The sequence below is a fragment of the Malus domestica genome, chromosome 16, assembly GCF_042453785.1.
Source record: "Malus domestica chromosome 16, GDT2T_hap1".
Taxonomy (NCBI): domain Eukaryota; kingdom Viridiplantae; phylum Streptophyta; class Magnoliopsida; order Rosales; family Rosaceae; genus Malus; species Malus domestica.
In genome coordinates this window covers 16,310,373-16,330,911 of record NC_091676.1, presented here as the reverse complement: position 1 = coordinate 16,330,911, position 20,539 = coordinate 16,310,373, and the positions used below count along the sequence as shown (strand labels likewise).

The following is a 20,539-nucleotide window of genomic DNA, read 5'->3' as shown; positions in this document are numbered from 1 at the left end:
ACGGATAAGGTGTCACAAAAGAATAAATTATGTGACCTATATAATTTGTCACGTATGAAATAGATAAGTGACGCCGAAAGTGTCACATTTTTCTTCCATTTGTGGCATAGCCTGGGTCACTTATGTCAAAATAAAATATCTATTTTGGAAATATATGTGATAAACCAATACATATTCCCTGTTTATAATTTGATATGACAATTACTTATGTATAAAAAAGAATAAATTATGTGACCTTTATAATTCGTCACGTATGAAATAGATAAGTGACACTGAAAGTGTCGCATTTTTCTTCCATTTGTGGCATAGCCTGGGTCCCTTATGTCAATCCTAGCATGTTGGATGAATGTCCTTGCCCCTCCCTTGTGATGATAGTTTTGTTTCTTTCGATTATCAGCATTTTTCTTGGAAACATCCTACATTAGAATGCCATTATGAGGACTACTTGTAGCAACATTATACATAAGAAGAAAATGAAACACCTTGAATCCATGAGTGGTTTTAAAGTATTTATCATCACATCACACTTTTGGTCAGGTTCACGAATATATGGCATGATTTGCAATGTGTAAAAATTTGATCTCAAACTGACATGGAGTTGAAAAGTCATTGAAATTACTGAAAAGGCTCAAAATATTCATGGGTCACTTTCTAAGTACGTTAAAAGAATTTAATTACCACAGTGTGAATTTGAGGTAGTGAATTTCTTATGTTTTTATTATTTTCTTTACATTTCTAAGAAGCTCATGTGTTGATCTTTTTTAATTTAGTAAGAAATCATATTGTAGACTATGGTTTGTAGGAAAAAAAATTAACAAAAAATAAAGAAAATGTTCTACATAAACATTCCAAAACGCATAAATAAGAAACATGGCAAAGTGCTACAGCAAGATAGCATAAATAAGAAAATGTTCTACAGAAACATACCAAAAATACTTCACTAGTGTAAATATTATCACACAGCCAGTGCCAATGACTCACTGGTCTCTCATTCCATAGTGACTTCTTAGGCAGCTTAGCTCGTCTTCTCGCAAGTGTTTCACATGATAAGTAGTGCTCATGCAACCGAAACCTAAACTGGGGGTACAACTTCCTCATCTTCTTATTCACATAAGCAAGAATCTTCAAATTGCACAAGTCTACCTCAAACAGTATTTAAAATCAAAATAAAATATATATAGATGAGTGGTTGAAATTATTATGACTAAGTTGAAGTAAAGTCAAACTCACTAGCAATGACTCCTGCAATTTTTCCTTAACCATAGCTGGAACCTTCATCAATCTCTTGTAATACACCGGTGCATCACTTCGAACAAGAATCCCTATTTCAGAAGTGAAAAAAGCTGACAGACCTGCATCAATTGGTACTTGCTGCTTCAAATCAAAGATGACTGGCATCTTCTTCCCGTTATTGGCCTCTAAAATATCAAGGAGACGTTTCCCAGATGACTTTCCACGTGTTTTTTTTAGCAAAAAAATCAAACTCTGTTTCTGGAAACGAAAAACAAATATTTATAAAGTGTTGTCATGAAAAGTGTAGATTTTATGGTTCAAAGTTTCAATGTATATATCATGTATGTATTGTACAAGAGTGAGACCGGGTATATATGAGAAGAGAGAGGGAAAAGAGATGGGAATGATGGCTACAACAAGCAGCTGACAAGAAAGAAGAAGACATGTTGCCTACCTAATCTAAACGTTACACAAAGACATTACCCCAATCAGTCTTCTCCCTTAAATCAAGGGAAAGGTGATTTACATACCCTTACCCTAAAGATTACAATGAGCCTTACCCTAGAGATTTACCCTAGGGGTCACCTTGGTAGAAGACTTGAAAGTCATGAGTGGGTATTCCATATGCAGCATCAGTCATATGTAGTATCACAACAAAAAGACATAAGAATCATTGTACAGTTGTATATATCATGTACAACTGTACAATCAAATATAACTCATCTTGACTATTTTTCGCATATATAACTCATCTTGAGAAATAAAATTGGCCTTAATGCATTACGTATGCCTTACAACATTTGACCTATTCCTTTCTTTGAGACAGGTTAGAGTCTATATGGAGAAGACAACTGGTCACGTATATGCAATGAAGAAGCTTAAGAAATCAAAGATGTTTCGGAGAGCTCAAGTATACATTTTTTCATACCTTTTTTTTTAATCTAATTTAATTTTTCTTCCCTAGGCTTCATAAAATTGGTGTTTTTACTGTTTAGGTGGAACATGTGAAAGCTGAGAGGAATCTACTTGTTGAGGTTGACAATAATTGTATCGACAAGCTCTATTGTTTATTCCAGGATGAAGAGTACTTGTATCTAATTACGGAATATCTTCCTGGTGGGGATATGATGACTTTATTGATGCACAAGGATACATTGATAGAAGATGAAGCTAGATTTTATATTGGGGAAACTGTCCTAGCTATTGAGTCCGTTCATAAATATAATTACATCCATAGGTACAATGATGTTAGTTTGATTATTTGATTGTATACTTGTGCATGATATATACATATGTAGATGCCCTGTTATCTAATTCTCATGTCTTATCATGATGAATAATTGTACAGTTGTACATGATATATACATATGTGGATGCCCTGTTATCTAATTCAAAGGAACATTACTTTGACCAGATTTACAACATTATTACTATAATAAATATTTATAAAGTGTTGTCATTTAGAATTTTAATACCTGGGTTATTGTTTGCTAGTTCTTCAGGTGATTGTGATGGTGATGAGGGTCGTGGTGGTGGTGGTGGAGCTGGTGGTACATGTGCATTATTTGGAGGAGGAGGTGTATGATCCCTTACCATTTTACCCTCTTTCCTCACTGCATTGGAGCTGATAATGCAGATAGTTGAACAACAAATACATTACTTTGGCAAGATTTGTGACAACTTTACTAAGATAAGTATTTATAAAGAGTTTTCATTTAGTATTTTTATACGTGGGTTATTGGTTACTAGTTCTTCAGGTGATGGTGATGGTAGTAGTGGTGGTGGAGCTGGTGGTACAGGTGCATCATTTGAAGGAGGTGGTGTGCGATCCCTCACCATTTTCACCCTCTTTCCTCACTGCATTGGAGCTGATAATGTAGATAGTCGAACAAAAAATACATTACTTTGGCAAGATTTGTGACAACTTTACTAAGATAAATATTTACAAAGAGTTGTCATTTAGTATTTTTATACTTGGGTTATTGTTTGCTAGTTCTTTAGGTGATTGTGACATGGTGGTGGTGGAACTGGTTGTTTCACCATCTTCATTGTTTCCAAATAACAAGTCCTCATCATCCTCTTCCTTATCTTCCTCATCTTTCTCCCATTCCTCCTTCTTATCTGTCTCTGCCTCCACCTCATTCATTTGTTGCCCCATTACACCAAGCATTCTTTGAATTTCTTCGTCAACATCAATTGATTTTGGATCAATGTCTTCTCTACATAATGATATAGTACCTTCATCATTGTCATCTTGAAATGGCCGTATTGAATTATCACTTTCATGCTCATACTCATCATCATCTTCGTCATTTTCGTCATCATTATCATCATCTTTCTCAAGAACATCCCAAACATGCCTATGTTGAATCTTTTGCACAACTTTCCAAGGATGACCCAACTTTAAATCGTCAATATAAAATACTTGTTGTGCTTATGTAGCTAACACATATGGGTCACTATCATACCACCGATTATTTACATTCACTGATGTAAGATGAAAATCTTGAATGATCTTTTTTCCTTTGGTATCCGTATTGTACCAATGACATTTGAAAAGAATTCTTGTAAATTGAACTTTAATGACATTAACTATGCTGCCATAAAAGTTACACGGTTCACCATTATATGATCCATACGTCATTACCCCACTATTCTGTGTTGTGCGGTTTTGATCAACAAGTACGACCAAATATTGAATGTTGTTCACAATACACCCTGTGTATTGGATAGTGCGTCGATCAGGAACTTGGGCTAATGAAACAATTTCTTTACTTACCAATCTAGGTTCTTGAAAATATAATAACCTGACTTGCTGCCTAAATCATTCTGGAAACAACTGTCTATGCCTATGTTCTACATTAGCATGATTTTGTCTTTCCAAAAGTTGGATATGCTCACTACATGAATATAAAAAATACTAGTGATAAGCTAATATTTATATATATTTTCATAAAATTCACTTGTCTTTTCGTAGTTAGTTCCTTATATTTTTGAGCTATTCACTATGTTTTTGTGTTTTGTGTGATTTATCAAGCAAAGAAAAGAAAAGTAGCACAAGTGAGATATTAAGTAACAAATTCGTCAAAACTACATGTGCAGATTAGCTAACTTTGGAAGCATGTTACGAACAGCTCAGAATGAATGAGAAAATGAGCCTTATATGCTTGGAAAGCTACGGATGTGCATTTTCTGGAGCAATTCACGGATTGGTAATATCATTTTTCTACAAGAAGTTATGGGCATTGTAACACTGAAAGGTTCAGAAAAGGGCTAAGCAGATTTGGCTAATAAAATGAGAAAGTAAAGGCACTTGTTTGGTGTTTTGCTTTGTCATCAACACTCAGCAGCAAATAGGGTTATGATTGCACTCATTTGGCTTTGGAGCAAGTGAAAATGCACAACTAGAAAGAGAAGGCATGGTACATGCAAAAGAGAAACATGGACAGCTACACACATGCAAACTGCACAGCATGGAGGACTTGGCATGGGCAGAAAATGGGTGGATTGTTGGCTGAAATAATGAACATGTGTGTGCAAATGCAAAGGGAAAACACACACACATGGGCAAAGGAAACACACACACATGGGCAAAGGAAAGACACACACATGGGCAGAAAATGGGTTGATTTGTGGCTGAAATGATGAAGAACATGTGTGTAAATGTAAAGGAGCAACATGGCAGAAAATGTGTTTGTTTTATGGCTGAAATGATAGAGGTCATGTGTGTGCAAATGTAAAGGGAAACATGGACATCACACACCCATACAAACTGCACATGCAAGGAATTGAAGTGGTCCTCTCCTTAGCCTATAAATACATCCACCATTCCCCTTCCTAAGAACAATCTTGATCAATCAAAAGAGCTCCATTCCATTCCATCCATACATCCGTAAATCCCACATTTCACAAACACAAATACATTTTCCTTCCCTTGGCCGAGACATTCACCAATCCTAAATACATTCCTAACCTTTCCATATATCCATACACATCCTAGACACTTGTACCGCAACAAAGAGAAGAAGGAGGACACTTGGACGTGCTTGCCATTCAAGTTAGATTGTTGGAGCGTTTTTAGGTGTTTTCATTCTTTTATTTGCAATGTCTAAATTTGTTTATCTTTGCTTTGTGAGTATGAGGAACTAAACCCCCCTTAGCTAGGGGGAATTCGAAACCATGTTCATGCTTGCAATATGATTTGATTACTTTCAGTTGTGATTCATAAGTTGTGAATTCAATTTACTTATCCATTTGAATTAAAACTGATTTGTGTATGTTGGTTGAGAGTGCACGCTTAATTTTCATGCATAAATCTGATGCTAGGATATAAGGGAGTTTCACCTAATCGTTATGAACTTATATTCACAAGTAGTGAAGGTTGCTCGTCACAACCGTGTTAAGTAAATTCTTGGCATAAGTTTCATGCAATTCATAGTTACAAGTGTTTCGTCAATGCTTATGATTTTCATAGAACTTAATGATTCTTGCTTGTATCTCTATTATGCAATTCATGTAGGGAACTTGTGGGGAATGCTTTGGGTTGTTGTATGCAATCATCCAATTCAATGAAATTAGGAAAATCTGAGGGTTAATTAGTGCAATTCACAGTTAATCTGGGGCGTTGAGAATTCGTAGTTTATTGAAAAGCAACTGGAAATCGTTTTGTTTGCAAGTGTGTCATGTGTGGAGAAGAACCTCCTAGCTAGCCTTCCATCCATTCAATTTACTCAAATTCGTGCAGATTTCATTAGTTCTTTAATTTACTTGTTTTGTTTTCAAATTCATCAAAACCAAAACCCCCTATACCTTGTTGAGTCATATTAATTAGAAACTGATTTAGTTTTTGCTTTTAAGTATTTCGAACCAAGTTGAAACCAAAATTCTTCCAAAAGTGTGTTTAGAGTCCAAATCTGCCCAGTTTGTGTTTTTAGGCAGATTTGAGTGTTTTTAGCTTGTTTTGAGTTCTTTGAGTTTGTTTTGAATTCTTTGAGTCTAGTTTAGTGTTTTAAACTTAATTTTACGTTTTAAAGTCAGTTTCAAGTGTTTTAGCAATCCCTCCTAATCCCCGGCCTAGAACGATCCCTACTTACATTCTTTACTACAATTGACAACAAGAGGGTTTAATTTGTGTGTTAAGATAATTTTCGCATCAAATTTTTGGCGTCGTTGCCGGGGATTAGCAATTTTGCTAATCCCTTATTATTTCTTTTTGTTTATTTTCATGTGTTTTTGTTCCTAGTTGATGACTTTACTTGTTTTCTTGTTTTAGGTGGTTTATGACTCGAAGTTCTCAACCTATTCATAAGCACATTCGTGACTTTGACGACGATTTTGAACGAACTTTGAGACGAGCAAGGAATCAACAAGAACCCCAACCATATCAACCTGCACCAGATCTTGGAGAAGACAAGGTAGAAGAACAAGAGGAGCTCACGACACAGGTTGTAGAGGAAGATCTCAACATGGCAGCAGACAATCGAACAATCAAGGAGCTTTCCGCTTCAGGATTGGACAATGCCGCTCCCCTATGCATCCAATACTGCCCTGGGGAAGACGGACGAGTTCGAATTGAAATCAAGTTTGTTGCATCACATTCCTAAGTTCCACGGGATGTCCATGGAAGATCCTAATAAACACTTGAAGAAGTTTGAGGTTGTTTGCTCGAGCATGACCCATGTGAACGTTGATGGGAGCATTCTAAAAATGAAGGCTTTTCCCTTTTCTCTCTTAGAAAAGGCTAAAGATTGGTTGTATGAGCTAGCCCCGGAACTGTCACATCATGGGAGAGTATGAAACGGGCATTTTTGGAAAAGTGTTTCCCAACCTCTCGAGTCATTTTACTACGCAAAAGGATTAGTGGCATTTAGCAAAACCAAGGTGAATCTTTTCCCACTTACTATGAGCATTTTAAAACCCTTGTTGCTTCATGTCCACAACACCAGATGAAAGAGGAGCTTCTTCTTCAATATTTCTACGAAGGGCTTCTACCAATTGAACGCCAAATGCTAGATGCCTCAGCGGAAGAAGCTTTGGTGGACAAAACACCCATGACTGCCAAGACTTTAATTGCTAACCGAGCATTGAATGCTCAACAATATAAAGGTGTTGGTCAAAGGGACACCCCATGGCAGCAAGTGAATGAGGTAAGTTTCACATCCGACATTCAATCGCAATTAGCTAATCTTACTTCCATTGTGTCTCGGATGGCCGACGGAATGAGGATGAAAGAACCAAGTGTATGTGGTGTGTGTTCTATCCAAGGACATGCCTCTGAAAAGTGCCCATAATTGATTGAAAATGGTGGATGGGAAAGTGCCAATGCAATTGGATTTCAAGGCCAAAACCAGCGAAGGAACGATCCATATTCTAATATGTACAATCCAGGTTGGAGAGACCATCCAAATTTCAGGTGGAGGGAGCCCCAACAACCCCAACAACAAGGGGGCTTTAGGCAGCAACCTCCGGGCTTCTATACCAAGCAATACACACCAACACAAGCCCCACAACAACCTGCCCAAAATACCTCAGGTACATCTTTAGATAATGAGACACTTTTTAAGTTACTCACCAATTTGTCTCAAGGGCAAGAAAATCAAGCCAAAGCAATGCAAAACCAAGAAAAAAGGGTGGACCAAATGGAGAAGCAAATTGGGCAGATTGCGGAGTTTGTAGGACAGTTCAGAGAGCAAGGTAAGTTGCCTAGTTCAACCGTTGTCAACCCGAAGGGAGGATTTGAATTTGCAAAAGCCATAAGTTTGCGAAATGGAAAATAAGTTGGATCTAATCCCCAACCCTCTAATTCACATTCCAATGAGGTTGAAGAGTTGATAATTGAAGAGGATGAGCAAAGCACCCCCACAGAAAGGGTGGAAATACCTTTGCCGCAGGCTCCAAAAGCTCCTAAACCATCCAATTCGGCCAACAAAGGTAAGGAAGTTCCAATTTTGATTAATTCTAATGTTGTTCCTCCAAATGTACCTTTTCCTCGTAGGTTTATGCAATCAAAGAAGGAGGAGGCTGAAAAGGATATTTTGGAAACGTTTAGAAAAGTTCAAGTTAATATACCACTTTTGGATGCAATTAAGCAAGTTCCAAGGTATGCCAAGTTTTTAAAAGAACTTTGCACAACTAGGAAGAGAATTTCGAGCAAGGAGGTTGTCAAGGTAAGTGAAAATGTCTCAGCTGTTTTACAATGTAAATTGCCCACTAAATGCAAGGATCCAGGAAGTTTTACCATTCCTTGTGTAATTGGTAATACTCGTTTTGAATCGGCCATGTTAGACTTAGGTGCATCTATAAATATCATGCCTTATTCAATCTATGCATCTATGCATCTATGCACTTAGGCGAATTGAAAAATGATGGTGTGATTATACAATTGGCCGATCGTTCTAAGGCCTATCCAAAGGGAGTTTTGGAAGATGTTTTAGTGCAAGTCAATCACTTAATCTTTTCGGCGGATTTCTACGTGCTTGAAATGGACAAGTCGGACCACTCCCCTACATTGCCCATCCTCCTTGGACGGCCATTCATGAAAACAGCTCAAACCAAGATTGATGTAGCCAAAAGATCAGTAACTATGGCATTTGGTGGTGATATGATTAGCTTTAATATTCCTGAATCTGTTGAGAATACTAACGATGTTCATTTTTGTTGTTGTATTGATGTGATTGAAAATATAGGACAGAAACGTTCAACACTAATAGAAAAGAAAGTACCTCAAACCACCATCGAAGAGGAAATTGGAGTGAACAACAAGGAATGCACGACCACACCTCTCAAAACCCAAATTCTGACCGAGAGCAATCCTTTTGCATTTGTTGATAGTGCTGCCACTTCATTGCAGCACATTGGTATGTCACCTAACCCAATTTTAATTCCCATTTCAACTAATAGGTTGTTACCTTCTATGGTGCAGGTACCTAATCGAATGCAAGGTAGTAGGGAAGGTTACATCGATTATTGGAAGCAACACACCAAAATCAGGAAGGACTATTATCCCGTTCCGTTCAAGGATTCAATGTGTGAGCACTTTGAGGAGCATGTCGTGGAGAATGAACCCCTCCATGCCGTGGGCCCTGTACAAGCTTAAATGGAGGTATCGTCCGGCTGGAAGACATTAAAGTAAGCGCTTCTTGGGAGGCAACCCATGTATTCAAATAAGGAAGATTTTTGAACGCTCCACAATCAGTTTTGCGTTTCTAAAAACCTTCCCTTTTCTGTAGTTTTATTTTGCCATGATTGTCATTTTTATTTTTTGCTTGTTTAATTGTTTTTTGTGTGGGTTTATTTTTGAAACACTAACAGTTATGCAAGGTATTTTTACATTCATAAAAAAGAAAGGAACATTAAGCAGATAAATACAAGAGGGAGCCTTCACAAAGGCTGCTTAGGAGAAGTCTTAGTAGTCGGCGGAGCCTCAGAGTTCGGCGGAGCCCTAGAAGGAGGAGGCATCGAAGGTTGATCATTTGGAGCTTCATTATGCGATACAGCCCCAAAAGACGAAGGCAAATGTTGTTAGAACAAACCCACAAACCTCTGATGATCAAGTAAAATTTGAGCATCAGATTCCTGCATCTGGTCAATCTTCCTCTTCATGTTTGTAGCATAGTTATGTGCGAGCCTGTGCAACTGTTTATTCTCATGCTTAAGCCCTTTAATCTCCTGTTTGAGACTCATCACTTCAGCCGCCAATGATTCAACTTGACGGGTTCAAGCAAATAGACGTTGGGCCATATTGGACACAGAACCAGCACACTGCACACTGAGAGCCAGAGAATCCTTAACAACCAGCTCATCAGACCGTTTGGAAAGCAGTCTGTTATCTTTAGGAAAGACAAGGTTCCGGGCCACCACCGCAGTACTCATGTCATTCTTCATCATTGAATCCCCAACGGTAAGAGGACCAGTAGGGGATATGAAGGATGGGCGCCATATGTTGTCTGGAGAAGGCATGGCAGCCTCTTCACCAAGGTTCAAGTCAAAACGACGGTCGGAAAGGCTAGACATTTTCAAAGGTGTTGAAGAAAGAAGAGGTCAGACAAGTCAAGATATTAGAAGTGCAAGAAGGGAGTTTATACAAGCACAAATTCAAGTGTGCTTTGAAATGAACTGCGTGCCTCTATAAAAATCAATACTCGACGGGATTTCAGATATCGAAGAGGCGAGCTCAGAATTCAAAGAGGCCAATTCAAAAATCGAAGAGGCGCTAGCTTTCTCAAAAGTTGGGCTTGCTCAGAAACCACGGGCCATCCTCTGTTCCAGATTTGTCCGCACTCGTCACATGCAACCTCTGCACTCGACGAAGCTCAGAACTCGAAGAGGCAAGCTTAAATATCGGAGAGCCATCTGTTTTTCCAGACATGTCAGTATCTCTCACATGCATGCTCAGCTTTGCGGAAATCACAGGCAGTTTGTCGAAGCGCCGATTCCAGATATCGAAGAGGCATCTGCTTTATCCAGACGTGTCAGCATCTGTCACATGCACGCTCAACTTTGCGAAAAACATGGGCAATCTGTCAAATATTTTTGGTGAAGTAGAAAGCACGTGAACTTTACTGTTCAATCATCCAATGGTTGCCGATAAGAGTGAAAGAATAGTACCGGTTATTATTTCCTATAAATGTCGACCTTTACCCTCCATAGCAAGGCAGACATACATAACCTTCCGTCATCTCCGAGAATGCCTTCCCAACGAAGCTTCTCGAGTCACTTAGTGTTCCTTATTCCTTAGGGTACCTCTGCAAACAACTCATCCAAAGCAAAAGTATTTCATATCATGAAGGTTGAAAGCAAGAGTATCTCATATCATGCTTTCTCTCTGTCCTTCTCCTTGTCGATGTTTTCATCTGTGGGACAAAGAGAAAGAGAGCAATCAGCCAGCACTTGGTATCAATCTTTCGATCTGGAACTGACTGCCTGGAACCCCTTCCTCATTACTTACCTAGCCCTGCTCTCGAGTACTCATTTTCAACATCTTATGCTTCCTCTTTGTCTACCACATCTGCTTGGGGAATAGATAAGGGAAGTGAAAATGATACCTCGAAGCATGTGGAGACAAGGTACTAATTCATCCTCAGCTAGGGACAAGGAGAAAGAAAGCAAGAGGTGGGCACTTGGAAAGATTGAAGAAAGAAACAGACCAACACCTCTACCTCATGCCTGCCCGCTGTGCAGAAGAAACAAGGAGATAAGAATGCAGACTGCACAATCAAATCAACCCAGCAGAAGGAGTTTGATTTGAAGCCAAGGAACTCTCATATTCCTCGCTTAGAATTCCAAACCAGTTCGAGATCAAAGCTGTGGAAAGATTACAAGATCATCTATCTCCAAAACCAGATTTGCGTTCTTAAACTCTACTCTGTCTAATTTTTACTTTGCCATACTTGTCATGTTTATTCATTGTTTGTTTGTGTGAGTTTATGCTTGAAACATTGAGGACAATGTTTGATTTAAGTGTGGGGGGGGGGGGGTAACCATTGTTTTGCATGAAATTCGTAGGAGTTTATCACCCATTACTTCTAGTGTTGTTCCTTCCTGTTTTAAGTGTTTTTAAGCTGTTTTGGAGTGTTTCAGTGTGTTTTGACATAAAAATCAGACAATCTCATAAAAATTTGAAAAACCCAAAAAGAGTTGTTTTTGTATGTTTATTTGTGTCTTAGGGTATCTTCCAACACAATGATGAAGATTTGGTTTTTAATTGCATGACTGTTAAAGAGAGTTATAAACATGGATGAAAATTTGATTTACTCTTTGGTGTATGTTTGGTTGTGGTTATAATTTATGAATTCACATGCAATCATAAAGGAAAAATCAGTTTTGTAACATGGTTGAAAGAAGGAACTCAAATGTACGCTACAACCTTGTGAGACTTGAGCCTAAACGTTTATTTGGAGAGTTAATAATCTGTGCATCATTGTTTTCTAAAGTCGTTGCATGATCTCATTATTCTTTGCTTGGTTGCTACTTAGAAGACGTTTCATCAGTTAGTTCCAAATGCTAGAACTCATGCCTATTTCATTCAAAGCATGTTATTGATTTGCATAATACATATTCAAGATGAAGTTGTGTAGTGACCACCACAGCCAAATTGCCCTGCCCTATTTCATTATGTGTTTAAGTTTAACCCCATTGAGCCTTGTGTAGCCTATGCTCTTTGTTAACCCACGATATCCTCACCTAGCCTAGATTAGGACCATCCATACCCTTGTTCTTGAAGCATAGTAAATCATAATTTAGAAGGAATTCCTTTTGTTGAACTTTTGCAGAAAAACAAGTGTGGGGGAAATGATTCTTGTGTGTGTGTGTGTGTGTGTGCCAAAGTCCTTAATAAGGCACGGGTAGAAAAGAAAAAGAAAAAAACACATTCATGGAAAATAGAATGAAAAGAAGAAAAGTTGTGAAAAAGAGCCCTAAGTGTTGCATGAATCTTTCCCTTGTATTTAAAAGTTGATTATGCATTCTAAAGTGAATTCCAAAGTGTCTATTTCATTGGTTTGCTTGCTATCGCTTTAAGAACATTTGTTATTCCTATCCTTTCTTTATTAGCCAATACCCCAAGCCCCGTTACAACCCTTGACTTCTATCTTGAGTGTTATGTGTTTCAATTTGTGGAGTTTGAAATTGGTATGAGCATATGGTGTCACTGATTCTCGCATCTAAGTAGTAGCGTTCCATTCATGAGATCATATCTAAACATGCTGAATAACTCCAGAAAATTGCCCTCTTTGTTATACATATATGTGAGTGTTCGTTTTCATGTTTACATCAATCTTCTCATATATAACTAGTGTAGGGTGTGTAGTCAGAAAATGTGTGTGAAAATAGAGAATATCTTGTAAGGAATTGAGTAAATTCTCTAAGGCATGTTACTACATTCAAAACATCGTTTTAATTGATTAAATGTGAACTAGTAAGTGGTGACTGTGATTAAGTATGTGCTCAAGTGTTAAGTTGACTAAAATCTGTGGGAATGATGATTTTTAACTTGTCATGTGCGTTGGAAATCCCTGAGGCAAACGTGGAAGGTTTAGGTTGCGTTTTGTTTTCTTTATTTTGCTCAAGGACTAGCAAAAGCTAAGTGTGGGGGTATTTGATAAGCTCATATTTATATTTATTTTACATAAAATTCACTTGTCTTTTCTTAGTTCCTTATATTTTTGAGCTATTTACTATGTTTTTGTGTTTTCTGTGATTTATCAAGCAAAGAAAAGAAAAGTAGCACAAGTGAGATATTAAGTAACAAATTCGTCAAAACTGCCTGTGCAGATTAGCTGACTTTGGAAGCATGTTACGAACAGCTCAGAATGAATGAGAAAATGAGCCTTATATGCTTGGAAAGCTACGGATGTCTATTTGCTGGAGAAATTCACGGATTGTTAATATCATTTTTCTAGAAGAAGTTATGGGCATTGTAACACTGAAAGGTTCAGAAAAGGGCTAAGCAGATTTGGCTAATAAAATGAGAAAGTAAAGGCACTTGTTTGGTGTTTTGCTTTGTCATCAACACTCAGCAGCAAATGAGGTTATGATTTCACTCATTTGGCTTTGGAGCAAGTGGAAATGCACAGCTAGAAAGAGAAGGCATGGCACATGCAAAAGAGAAACATGGACAGCTACACATATGCAAACTGCACAGCATGGAGGGCTTGGCATGGGCAGAAAATGGGTGGATTGTTGGCTGAAATAATGAAGAACATGTGTGTGCAAATGCAAAGGAAAACACACACACATGGGCAAAGGAAACACACACACATGGGCAGAAAATGGGTTGATTTGTGGCTGAAATGATGAAGAACATGTGTGTAAGTGTAAAGGAGAAACATGGCAGAAAATGTGTTTGTTTTCTGACTGAAATGATAGAGGTCATGTGTGTGCAAATGTAAAAGGAAACATGGACATCACACACCTATACAAGCTGCACATGCAAGGAATTGAAGTGGTCCTCTCCTTAGCCTATAAATACATCCACCATTCCCCTTCCTACGAACAATCTTGATCCATCAAAAGAGCTCCATTCCATTCCATCCATACATCCATAAATCCCACATTTCACAAACACAAATACATTTTCCTTCCCTTGGCCGGGACATTCACCAATCCTAAATACATTCCTAACCTTTCCATATATCCATACACATCCTAAACACTTGTGCCGCAACAAAGAGAAGAAGGAGGACACTTGGATGTGCTTGCCATTCAAGTTGGATTGTTGGAGCGTTTTTAGGTGTTTTCAATCTTTTATTTGCAATGTCTAAATTTGTTTATCTTTGCTTTGTGAGTATGAGGAACTAAACCCCCTTAGCTAGGGGGAATTCGAAACCATGTTCATGCTTGCAATATGATTTGATTACTTTCAGTTGTGAATTCAATTTACTTATCCATTTGAATTAAAACTGATTTGTGTATGTTGGTTGAGAGTGCACGCTTAATTTTCATGCATAAATCTGATGCTAGGATATAAGGGAGTTTCACCTAATCGTTATGAACTTATATTCACAAGTAGTGAAGGTTGCTCGTCACAACCGTGTTAAGTAAATTCTTGGCATAAGTTTCATGCAATTCATAGTTACAAGTGTTTCGTCAATGCTTATGATTTTCATAGAACTTAATGATTCTTGCTTGTATCTCTATTATGCAATTCATGTAGGGAACTTGTGGGGAATGCTTTGGGTTGTTGTATGCAATCATCCAATTCAATGAAATTAGGAAAATCTGAGGGTTAATTAGTGCAATTCACAGTTAATCTGGGGCGTTGAGAATTCGTAGTTTATTGAAAAGCAACTGGAAATCGTTTTGTTTGCAAGTGTGTCATGTGTGGAAAAGAACCTCCTAGCTAGCCTTCCATCCATTCAATTTACTCAAATTCGCGCAGATTTCATTAGTTCTTTAATTTACTTGTTTTGTTTTCAAATTCATCAAAATCAAAACCCCATTTACCTTGTTGAGTCATATTAGTTAGAAACTGATTTAGTTTGTGCTTTTGAGTATTTCGAACCAAGTTGAAACCAAAATTCTTCCAAAAGTGTGTTTAGAGTCCAAATCTGCCCAGTTTGTGTTTTTAGGCAGATTTGAGTGTTTTTAGCTTGTTTTGAGTTCTTTGAGTTTGTTTTTAATTCTTTGAGTCTAGTTTAGTGTTTTAAACTTAATTTTACGTTTTAAAGTCAGTTTCAAGTGTTTTAGCAATCCCTCCTAATCCCTGGCCTAGAACGATCCCTACTTACATTCTTTACTACAATTGACAACAAGATGGTTTAATTTGTGTGTTAAGATAATTTTCACATCAATTAGTTAAAATAATTGAATTACAAATTTCATAAGTGAATCTTAAACTATTAAAATCACATACTTTCTGAAGTCTTCAATTTCGTCACAACTATCTAAGATATACCAATAAGCCATTTCTATATCTTTCCTTGAAAGTTCAACCATTACATGACCTCTAATTGGACGTGCTTTTGGAGCAAAAACTGAAAGGAGTGCATTGGTATCATCACCATCATTGTTTTTTTCTAGTCGGGTGAATTCCGTCTCAACATCACATAGATACATGGAGCAAAATGTTAAAGATTCGTATGCCATGTGTACTTCCACAATAGGGCCTTCAGGTCGAGCTTTGTTACGGAGAGATTTCTTGTACGTGCCTAACAATCTAAAAGTTAAAGTATTGTTACTATGTAGAAAAACAAACTAAATTAAACTAAAGCAAACATGATGACACATTACCTTTCTACAGGATACACCCATCGACATCCAACTGATCCTGCTAATTTAGCTTCTTGTGGAAAATGCACAGTTAAATGAACCATGGGAAAAAAGAAAGTAGGTGGGAAGATTTTTTCTAGTTTGCACAATATGAGCACAATGTTTTCTTCCAACTTTTCAAGATCAGTAACAAAAACTGTCTTTGTACATATTTGTTGGAAGAAATTTGACAACTTAACAATTGGTTCATATATCTGCCTTTTCAAATGTTTTCAAATACCCATGGGAAATACACGTTGCATCAACACATGACAATCATGGCTTTTCAAACCCAGAACTTTTCCTTCATTTACACGCACATTTTGTGAAATACTAGATGCATAACCATCAGGAAATTTAATTGATTGCAACCATTGCAAAAAGTCTTTATGCTCGGAAGGCTTGAATACATACTGAGCTGGTGGCTTATCCAATTTATTATTTTCATTCAATTCCAATTGCAAACTTTCCTTGATATTCATGTCTTTTAAATCCATCCTTGCCTTGAGTGTGTCCTTTGATTTCTCCGTATTCAACAATGTCCCAATCAAAATATCAAATATGTTCTTCTCAATGTGCATGACATCAAGATTATGCATGATCTTCAATTTCGACCAATATTCCAACTTGAAAAAAATACTCTTCCTTGTCCAGTTTAATTCTTCAGCATTCTGCTTCCTCTTCTTGTCTTTATTATCATAATGCTTACCAAACATGCGAGGAACAATATAATCTAATTGATCAAGTATGTCCTCGCCTGAGAAATCTCTCGGACGATTTATCATCTCGATGACCATTAAAGAGTGCAGTATTCTTCCGCCATGAATGATTCATTGGTAAATAGCGACGGTGTCCAATATGACAATACTTACTTCTCAGCTTGGTGTATGACCCATCCTCATTACATACTAGACATGCCAACTTACCGTTTGTGCTCTAACCTGATAAATTTCCATAAGCAGGAAAATCATTGATGGTCCATATCACTGCTGCACGCAAATTAAAAGTACATGTAGCCATCTTATCATAAGTTTGAATGCCACTTTCCCATAATTCCTTAAGCTCATCTATTAATGGACTCAAATATACATCAATCTCATTTTCTGGTGCATTAGGTCCAGGAATTAACAAGGTGAGAAAAGAGAATGGCTTTTTCATACATTTCCATGGGGGCAAATTATACGAAAACAAAACAACTGGCCACATACTATATGGCTTGCTCATATCCAAAAAAGGATTAAACCCATCAGATGCAAGGCCCAATTTAACATTTTGTGGGTCTCGAGCAAAATCAGGGTACATTTTGTCAAACTTTTTCCAAGCAATAGAGCCTGCTGGATGCCTCATTGTGTTCACATCATTGACTCTTTTATCCTTGTGCCACCTCATGTCTTTGCTCATATGTCTTGACATGAACAACCTTTGCAACCTAGGTTTAAGTGGGAAATACCGCAATACTTTTCTCGGAACTTTCTTTCTTTGCTCACAAGCACTAGCCTTATGCCTTGGCTCATTACACACTGGACATCTACCTTTCTTTTCATGTTCTTTATAAAACAATGCACAGTCGTAGTAACAAGCATGTATATTTTCATACCCCAATCCAAGACTTCTCAATATCTTTTGCAATCATAGAATGATTTAGGAACTTGGTTGGGTTGGGGATGCATCTTCTTCATCATTACTAATATCTTATCAACTGCCCCGTCAGTCATATGGTTGTCAACTTTGTTGTGAATCAATTCCACGTAGGTCAAAACTGTAGATTCATTGCATCCAGGGTATAGTTCCATTTGGGCTTCATGAAGCAACTTCTCATAATTATTAAAATCTACCCTATGAGCATTAGTCACCTCACCACTCCACAATGTATCTTGATAACCCATTATATCTTCATCATCATCATTATCATCGAATATTTGAAATGCATCATCAATCATATTGACCATGTTGCCATTAAGATTACTAGTCTGCTCGTCATTCGTAAATCCTGAAGTTTGTCCTTGCACTTGATGGATTCGCTACCCATGATATATCCATGTATCATAATTCATATCTATACCGAAATTCAACAAATGAAGATGAACATCTTCAACAGAATGAAAAAATCTGTTATGGAAAACTTTACAAGGACATGATATCTGATTATTTTGGTTCACATGGTGATAAGCAACATCAATGAATGACTTGACCCCTTCTCTATATTCCAAACTAAGGAGATTCCAATTACAAATCCATTGTCTGTCCATGATGTCCAATTGCAATATTAACTTACTAAGACTTATTTTTTAAACACCATATGTTTTAGATTAAAATAATTTCGAGTAGCTAGATATGGAATTTACATAAATGAGGAAAATATATATTAATTTCAACAAGATAGGATACATGTCTTTCATAGGATGGATGTGTGTGTGTGTGTGTATACATCAAAACCATATGATATTATTAAGGGGACATAATTAATAAAATTTGTATCCTAAAACTCCAAATATTGTATGCATTAATAAATAAATAAAAAGTATATAGATTGGTACCTAATCGTTCTATTCTCCAAAGTATTGTAAAATGTATCTTCTCCTCCATGCTGATTCCCTGAAAACACATAGCAAAACACACCACATATAGGTCAAGGGTTTGTTTTGTTGCTAATGAGATAGTGAGAATTAAAATGCTCTGATGGTAAAAAACTACACTCCAGCACTCCTGCACTCGTGCAATCCCATGCAATCCAAGCAAATCACCAAGTACAAGAATACTCCTTACCTACCATAACTCTATCATGTTATTAACCACCATTTTCCAATTCCATAGTGACCATATATCATTACAAACTGACTTTTTCTCAATTCATTGTGCCTGCTTCACAAATCAAATAAGAATCAAATTATCACTATTTATTCTTTCTTTTTTCTACTTCTTCTTCCAAGTGCAAGATAACCCCAAAGGGTTGTGGGTTTTTTTTTTTTCTTCTACCAATTGAGGCCCTCCTTTCACCACCCCAATGGTGGATCATCTGTTTGAACTTGAAGCCTAAATCTTCTTCATCACTCTTATTCACTCTCCTTTCGGAAGGAAGAAAGAAAAGGCATTGAGCTAATAGGCCAATTTATACTCGCTATCTTAAGAAATTTATGACATTCACATATGCCAAGTTATTGTACTTGCTTTATAAGAAAGTCTGCTAGCACTAATGAAGCATACAAGCAAATATCCAGCCTACAAGTTTGCAATGTCAAACATATAAAGCTAATGTGAAACCTACTATATTAAGCCTACAAGCCAAAACCAAGCTACAAGCAATGCATAAGATATTCCAAACGCCTGGTCCAAACAAGCCTATCATTTAGACGACGACTAAAATAAGTTGCTAGAAAAGCTACAAATGCAAGTTTGTGATGCTGTAAATGTTAAAGTCATGCGTATGCTTAAATGATAATAGTGTTTTTTTTGTTTTATATATATATATATATATATATATATATATTTCAGTTGATTATTTGAGCCATTTTCTTGTCATTGTCATAGCTTTGAGAATCAAAGCTACAGCAGCTGCAACAGTTGTGCAGCTTTCATGAAAATGTTCTGAACAAACACCATTAAGAAAATAAGGAAAATTTTCTACAATTATAGCAATCACGAGCACTACATGGAACCAACACCATCGTGAAATTTTAAGGCCCGTTACTAGACAAGATAGTGATCAAAACTATAAATATTGAAATTGATAAGGATTCGATCAAATAAGTAAAATAATAAAACTTTACAATAATCAAAGGCAAGCACTACCTTTCAACCAAAAAAGGCCAACGATATCTGATTTATGATTTGGAATTTGGGAGAATAAAATCTTGGATTTTAGGGTTACAAGTTTAGAAATTGCCATAGTTCATTCAAACAAAAGTTTAATTATGTGCATAACCTAAAACAAAATTAAGATGAGGTAAGACCTTACCCAATTGTAGCCACCAAGTTAGATGCAAGTATCTGGGTGTTGAGGAGAGTGACTCAGGGCAGTGATGCAAATTGGAGTGCAATGGGGAAAAAAAGGGTGCGATTTGTGGGAGATGAAATGGAGATGGGTGGCCACCGATGATGGCAACCACCAGAGCGCAAAAGAGGGAGATGAAGGGGTGGGGCGAAAAGTGACAAAGTGAGAGTGGGTACTCTCTTTGTTTAGAAAACCAAAGGAAGGTGGACTTTGTGGAAGATTAAAAGAAAGATTCAATTATTTTATTTTAAGTTAATATTTGGCTTTTATGAATAATTATATATATATATAATCAGTGAGGCATCTTTAGCCTCACAATTGCGTATGTCATATTATTTAACATTATGTGACGCATTCTACAATTCGTCACAAATAAACTTTCATATGGGCGGTAAAATTTCCCGCCCATTTACATGTGGCGAATCTGAAAGTTATATGTGACGCATACAATCTAAAAAATCATCCTGGTCCTGCGAAAGTTTTTATGTGACGCTTTCTAAAATCTCCTCACTTATTCTCGTAATATATGACGAATTTTTGGGCGCCACCATAAATTCCGTCACATATTCC

General features: G+C 37.0%; 1 long non-coding RNA gene across 1 annotated transcript; it reads right to left on the bottom strand.

Annotated features, from left to right (window-relative positions):
* Nucleotides 1-78: 78 nt before the first annotated feature.
* LOC139192935 (uncharacterized) lies at nt 79-20,136 on the bottom strand. Its single transcript, XR_011577497.1, has 5 exons — nt 19,934-20,136; nt 18,516-18,573; nt 1,231-1,491; nt 928-1,139; nt 79-416 (listed from the first exon to the last, which is right to left on the bottom strand). It is a non-coding gene; the product is annotated as an uncharacterized lncRNA (long non-coding RNA).
* Nucleotides 20,137-20,539: the final 403 nt, after the last annotated feature.